The sequence below is a fragment of the Amblyomma maculatum genome, chromosome 8, assembly GCF_055883805.1.
Source record: "Amblyomma maculatum isolate TAMU_Amacu chromosome 8, ASM5588380v1, whole genome shotgun sequence".
In the NCBI taxonomy this organism is placed as follows: Eukaryota; Metazoa; Arthropoda; class Arachnida; order Ixodida; family Ixodidae; genus Amblyomma; species Amblyomma maculatum.
Window position 1 is genome coordinate 128,745,942 of NC_139351.1, and position 7,432 is coordinate 128,753,373.

Sequence of the window (7,432 nt, forward strand, 5' to 3'; positions counted from 1 at the left end):
ATATAAAAAAAAAGAAAAAAAAAACAGAACCGCGTGAGTTTAGGACGGAAGATTGGAGACATCACGCCATCCGCAAAGGGGGTTTTTGCGGCTGCAGAAGCTAGCGTAGAACTAAAAAAAAAAAAAAAAAAAAGAAAAAAAAAGGCAAGACAGCTTATTTTTCTTGTTCTAAACCTCATTGGCTAATCTAATAATATTTATGCACTGTTGGTAGCGGAATTTCGTTCTTAAAAACTAACAAACTGCACAGCACAGAAATAAACAACAGCAGTGGTAAGGGTTCTCGTATTTTCGCTCGTGCTGAGAATAGGAGGTTGCGCGCCGGCGAATGCAGTGATTTAGGAAGAGGAGGAAGTATGAACTTTATTACGTTAAAGTTGACCGCAGCTGCCTGGTAAGTCTCCTCAGTCTACGAGTCCTCCGGCTTTCGTCTGTGGCTGTAAGAAGAAGGAAAAGAAAATGCACGGGCCTGCTACTAGCTCTGTAGCTGAGCCACCTCCGTTGCCTCGTGCAGACAGAAGAGAAAATAGAGAAGAAAAGGAAGAGGGGGAGAAAGACGCGTGCCGCAACAACAGCCGTCGTCCACCACCGAAGCAGTGGCGGCTGCAATGACGGCCTACAACAGATAAAAATTTAGTGGAAGGCTAGGCAGGCCCTGCCACATTGATTGCGGTGTTGTCTCAGAATTGTCCCTTAGAGAAGTGTATTGTGGCGTATAATAATAATTATGAGCATGCAAATTACAGAACATGCAGTTAAGCGAGTGGCAAATTACTTTCCCGCTGTACTTCCTCTCCGCTTGCCGTGCACGTAGCGCCATCATGCGTGTGGCGCACGGAATAAGATAGACAGGGCATGGCCTCCGAGATCTTCATCGCGCCGGCTCGGATCGGCAACGATGTTGCCGACGAACTACGACTGCAACTTGAGGCCCGCGCGTTTCGGCAAGGTGGCTGGCAGCGCTTCTACGTCCCGGAAGGATTAATAAATAAAAATGAGTATAGCAAGTTGCTCCATGTAGGAATTCGAAACAGAGCCTCCCTTCTCAGTGCACGCCTCAGCCGCATTGTAAGCGATGGAACGCTTGTGCGCGCGATCTGGAGCCGAAAGGTTCTCTCGCAGAGGCCGCTAGAGGAAGCGATGACGTCACCGCTAGGGCATGAAGCGTCGGAACATGAGCTCGCTCTTGAGAGACCTGTAATGAAAGCGGTTGCGTCTACCAGTGTCGGGCGCACTACGCTGTCTCTTGTGCTATAATGTCAGAATCACGTTTCAGAACAAGTAATTACCAAACAGTCATGCTTTGGACAAGTTAACTAGTGTTGTATCATGTGAACTACGTCTTTGTATCGCTCAAAAGCGCGACAGGGGAATGAGTAGACGGTGCGAAGGGGGCGCGATAACGCTATCGCGTTTCATTCTTAAAGGCGAAGCTTAAGTGTCCTCCAAATTTTTACTGTGGACACCTGAATCGCGCCGTAAGGGAAGGAAGGAAGGTGGGAGTGGAAGTGGAGCTGGTTACGAGGGACAACGGCGACGACTACGCGAAACCCAGGAAAACATGTTACACTGGTTGTAAGGAGCGGCGTTTCTGACAATTAAGGCCGATTTGTAGAAGCTATCATGCTACCTTGGTTATAAGTGGCCTTTGAGGTCAGAAATGCACTTTGTAACACAAGCATGGTGTGGGCGCCACCTTTTCTTTCGGTTAAACTAGAATAAAAGCTTCGCGCAATTAATGTAAGATGTTTCGTGTAAGTAAAAAGGAATTGGAGCTGCTGCTCTTTGCGGGCCGCTATTTCTAAGTTTAGCCTCAACCTGAGAGTAATAGCGTGTATCACTGTGTGGCTTCTGCTTAAAGAATTGCAGCGAGACTCCTGTGATGGGGCAGGTAGGTCACCGCCGCTTGCGGCGGGGGCTAGCCTGCCACCAAATTTTTATTTGTTGTAGACCGTCATTGCACCCGCCACCGCTTCGGTGGTGGACGACGGCTGTTGCGGCGCGCGTCTTTCTTCCCCTCTTCCTTTTCTTTCTCTCCATTTTCTCTTCTGTCTGCACGAGCCAGCGGAGGTGGCTCAGCTACAGAGCCAGTAGCAGGCCCGTGCATTTTTTTTCCTTCTTCCTACAGCCACAACAATGACGAGCAGGTCCTGGTGGCAGTTCCTGGCCCTACGGGGTTGGGACGGTGGGCCAACGCCGCTCGCGGCGGGGGCTAGCCAGCCACCGAATGTTTATCTGTTGTAGGCCGTCATTGCACCCGCCACCGCTTCGGTGATGGTGGACGACGGCCATTGTTGCGGCGCGCGTCTTTCTCTCCCTCCCTTCTTCCTACAGCCACAACAACAACAACTGTGATGGCGCCAGCAGTTATAACAGTTGATAATATTTGGAGGCGGCCTTAACTGCAGACCGGCACCTGGTTCCAGAGGCCGAAAGGCCTCACAGGTTCTACCAAACGGTAGCAGGTTTTAAGACAGCGGTTGACAGCGACCTGCCTGACCTCATTATTTTATTGCGAAAGCAATACTGCTAGCACTTTTCTGCCGTCGGTGGAGGTCGTTCCTTCGCTCCGGCGCAGCTGCGGCGCACGACCACGTGACAGCGTGACGTCACGACCAGAGGAGAGCAGGGGCCCCAACTCGTCTTTTCGGCCGTAGTCGTTCCTTCGCTCTCGCGGCGGCTACCACGTGACGGCCTCCTCGGCCCGTCGCGTGAGGGCGCTCCATTCTTCCAATTCCAGGGAGGTATTGCTTTCGCAATCACTCAGGCTTAACCAGAGCTAAGCCACAGCTAATTTTTTGAGGTGCCCGCAATGCAAGTCAGCGAGATGGTTGCTTCCTCGCGTCTAAACCGCGACGACCAGCTCCGTACTGCCGTCAACAAGTGGCGTCGGTGGGCGGTGAGACGTGTGCCTTCCGAGGTCCGCGATTTCGAGTGGTGCCGGCGATGGGGCGTGTTACCCACGCGAGAACCTCTCGCCATGTGTCATGTGCCGAATGACCAATACCCAAACTGCGGCCGCACGGAAAATATGAGGCACGCGTTCTTTGAATGCCCAGTCGCACTGGTCATGTGGCGCTTAGCGAGAAGGATGCTCTCCGTGCACGGTGGCCCTGGCGCCAGGCCACCACGCGGATGTTTTGCGCGGCTAGTAGTCGCCTGTGTATATTTTGTGCTGTGGAAGAGGCGTTGCCGTGCTGAAGTTCGTAGACAACCAGCCAGGGTCATGTACCCAGCGCTGCAGCGACTGCGTCTTCTATTGTGGAAGTATCTCTCTGATCAACTGGACTGGGATGGAGAGGCGCTGTTTCTGCAGCGCTGGTACACCCGTTTCTTCGTCGTTCGGGACGGCAGGCTTGTTATGCCAGCTTTGCCATACTACCCCCCCCCCCCTCCTGTGTTACGTACCTCGAATCATGAGGATGTATATTGTCATATAAGCTTTATTCATCTGTCATTAAGTTTCTCATTGTAATTCCTTTTGAGCTTGTGTTCTGTAGGTATTGATGAACACGGAATAACTAGTAATATGTGATTGTTGCTTTGCACCTTTTGTTGTCCTCCCATGTATACTACAGTGCGTATGTGTGTACCTATGTGTGTGGAAGACAATAAATTCCCTCTACTATGCCGTCTGGCTAATTCATTTAGAAGCGCATCAACAATGTTGCGCAATAAATATTTGCCCTTGTTGCTTAAAGTTCAAAAAATGAAAAAGTGAATAAGAAAAGATGCGGTATCGGCCGAGATGGCGGCCTGAAGTACTGCGGCTTCTGTGCAGTGAGGTGATCTGCGGCGAGTATCCGACGATTTCGTGCTGGTGTCTACGCTAGAGGCCCACGCAGACTGATGCCGGCACGATCAACTGGTCTTTCTGATCAAGAACATAACAGATGTGGTGAGGCGATTTGGGACGCTGGAGATCGGCATATACACGTGCACATGTCTACCGGTGAATATAAAAATTCCGCGCGGTAGACGCTATCGCAACGTTCATAGGTTTTGAACACACCTGCATGACCACTCTGGGGGTCGTTATTGTAAGAAGCGCAGATAGCACGACGCAGGTTAGGAATGACAATAAGCCACTGCTGGCCTTTTCAAGAAGGGCAAAGTGCTGTGCTGGACGACAAAGGGTGCGAGGAGTGATGAAGACGACGAGTTGATGAGGAGATCGTTAAGTGATGCCAGCCACGGGTCTAAAGACATGCCGTTGACGGACAAGGAGGACCTGCAGGACAGAGCTGGAACTTGGCGGGAAAAGGACAGAGGGATAAATTTCGGTAGGCGACACAGATATCACAAATGCGCCTTTTCAGTGACCGAATAAGTGGCATTGACCTTGATTAAAGCCCTACATGGCTATGCTGTGACGTATTATTCAGCTCCATGTTAAGGTGAAAGCCTTCCTCGGCTCATGGAGCGAAATTCCGCGAGGGAGAGTTGTGCGCACTTTGCTCAATCAAGTTATCCAGGAAAAGTACGGGACAGACACTGAATCCCACTTCGTAGACGCAGCAAAGTCAGAAGCGGGGTACACGATAGCGGTTGTGATTCGCCAACAACTGATTGATGCCCTCATGGCGGAGGAGGTGGCCATTGCTTTAGCCGCCACGTATACCACCTGCGCCTATAGTATAATTGCAGATATGGCTGCCTACCGCAACTACATCAAAGGACGAATATGTCCCCAGGCTGCCAGAATATTGAAAAATCATGGACACCCCGAACAAGACAGGCACCTTGTCTGGACGTCGGGACACCAAGACGTGGAAGGGAACGAGTGCGCCCATGCCGCTGCCCGAGCTCTCCTAACCCGGGACTCGACCCCTCCATCCTCCACACCCTCATCCCGGCCCTCTGGCGACGTACGCGGAGAGATTACAGCACTGCAGGCTCTCTCGCAGAACATATCCACCCCCCAGCCAAGGGGCTCTCCAAAGCGGAGAAAGATGGCGACGTCTACAGACAGGTACATATAACACACCAGCCCTTTTAAGCACAATACACCCCGGGTTCTGCGAGCCGCACAGATGGAAATATTGCAGGGAGAAGACAGGCCTGCACCACATGGCGTGGACCTGGCCACACAATCCTCCAGATGACCCAAATGCAGTGCCAACAATTTAGGGGTGGGAAGCTGTTCCATCCAGCTCTGGACTAGAGGCCCAACGGGCCCTCGTGACACGCGCGCGGATAGCAGCGGCAGCCGCTGCGCTGGAGTCCCGGACTAGGAACCCCACCTACAAATCCCCCTCCCTTATCTCTACTCAGTAAAGCTTTCCAGTCATGTGCATGAGATCTGTGCGCTGATGTTCACTTGTCAATAATTCTGATGACATCATCAGTAAAAAATTCCGAGAGTACTGCAGAATCTGCAGCACAGAAATGCGAAAGCCCGAGCGTTGCTGCTGCACACGGTATATCGCGTGCCCTTCGTCGAACCTAACCAACGTGTCGTTGAACGCAGCAGATTTCATCGGCGTAGAGTGCGTGATGAATTCCAGGTATGTTTTCCAATTTCCTCGCTATCGGCACCATGGCCAGATTGAAGAGAAGGGGAGAGATGATGGCTACCTGCGGTGTTCATTTCCCGGCAGTTACTCTTTCGTTGGTCCTGATACCGCCGACATTTAACGTTGCTGTCCGGATGCTGAGAAAGTCCCAGACGTAATTGTACGTTCTCTCCCGCACCCGGTTTCCGATATGCTATCGAGAATTGCAACAGCTGTCGTCCACCACCGAAGCGGCGGCGGGTGCAACGACGGCCTACAACAGATGAAATACGGTGGCAGGCTAACCCCCGCCGCAAGTGGCGGTGACCTGCCTGTCCCAGCCCCATTAGGGACAGGATCAGCCACCCTTCACCCCAATTGACTTTCATTTTTTCAAACCCATCTGGCCTTACGACCGACTTGTAGACCTTCGGCATTGCTTACAGGGTGGCACTGCATTTCTGGTCACATTTCCGCGCTATTTCGATGTGTTTCGTGGATGCTGTACCATCAAGTGTCGCGAATGGGTGCTGCAAAAAGTTGTTTCTGACGTTCTTGATCAAATGCAAAAAAAATTTGAAATAAATTACAAGCATCGTTGGGAATCCATAGGCTGCACAGTTTTGCAAACAGCTTGATCTGGCTTTTCCGAGATGGCGTAAATGCGCCACATGAACCGGTTCCAGTTTGCGGCATCAGTTGTGATGAAGTCAACGAATAGAAAAGAGTTTTCAGCTAATATCACACACTGAAGTACAATTTTGTGGCGAGGACGTTAGCTTTAACGTTCCCCTTAAATGCAAAGGTGCCAAGAATTTGGTGCCACTTCCGTGAACTCGGTTGAAAAAAAAAAAAAAAAAAAAAAAAAAAAAAAACGACCAAGGCGTGGTCAGCCTAAACAGAGTTTCCACTGTTCATTGAAAATTCTCCATTATCCACAAGTCCGTTAACCTGGCCGTATTGATCAAAAGAAAAGCTTTCGGACAAGTTGATTTCGTCTCTCAGTAGACCACCATGGCGCATGGGCTGTCGGATGTCGCGGCATTTTTCTTTCAGCGCGGAAAGCACCCTTTTTTATTAAAGCCATACTCGCTTCGAAAAGAACGTATGTACTTTTGCAAATGTATGCGACCAGGCAGCAGCAACAATTCCCTAAGTGCTCATACAAGCGTTTACTTTTCATGCGCATTAGTAGGCATTCTAATGTACAATCGGTCTGATACTTGGTACCTTTGCAGCTTTTACACTTACAGGCGTTTAAGCACACGATCACCTGTGATTGCTGCTTCGTTTGCAGATCATTTATCTTCGACCTGAGGGCATCACCTGTCAGTTTTGAGTTTTTTTTTTTCTCATTTGCACTATGCGCCTCCTCTGTGGTGACTATTTTTGCTTTCATCCTTGTCAGTCTCTGAATTACAATTTTATGTCGACACGCAATGTTTCCTCATTATCTGTCCCCTTCTTTTTTTTTTAGCGTAGCGGCAGGACATACAAGAACTGTTTTTCTGTGGCGCGAGGCCGGAACATTTGGAGGTGAATTGTCGACTGCCGTGCATTCTAAGTATCGTTTTCGTCTTCGCCAGAATCTCTTCAAGTTTCTTGTCTGGCTTTATTCCTTGGCATGGCATTTAAGAAGTATGTTGACTTCTGCATTCTTGTATAAATCCTTTTTCTGCACAAGTTTCCCTTGAACAGAAACAGATGCCTGGATAGCAGAAGCAGAGGTTTCTATAAGAACAACTTTCTGCAGCGTGATGCCGTGGCCATCCTTACAGCAAAGGGGGAGGCTGCTGTTGAACTATTGAGGCAATGCATGCATCCTCGTCTGGAAGGCAAATCGTACTCAGAAGAATAAATGGTTCCTTCAACCAAGACAGCAGGTGGGCTATCCTGAGCGCTACGTTCAGGTGCAGTGTTGTCAGTAATAGCCGATT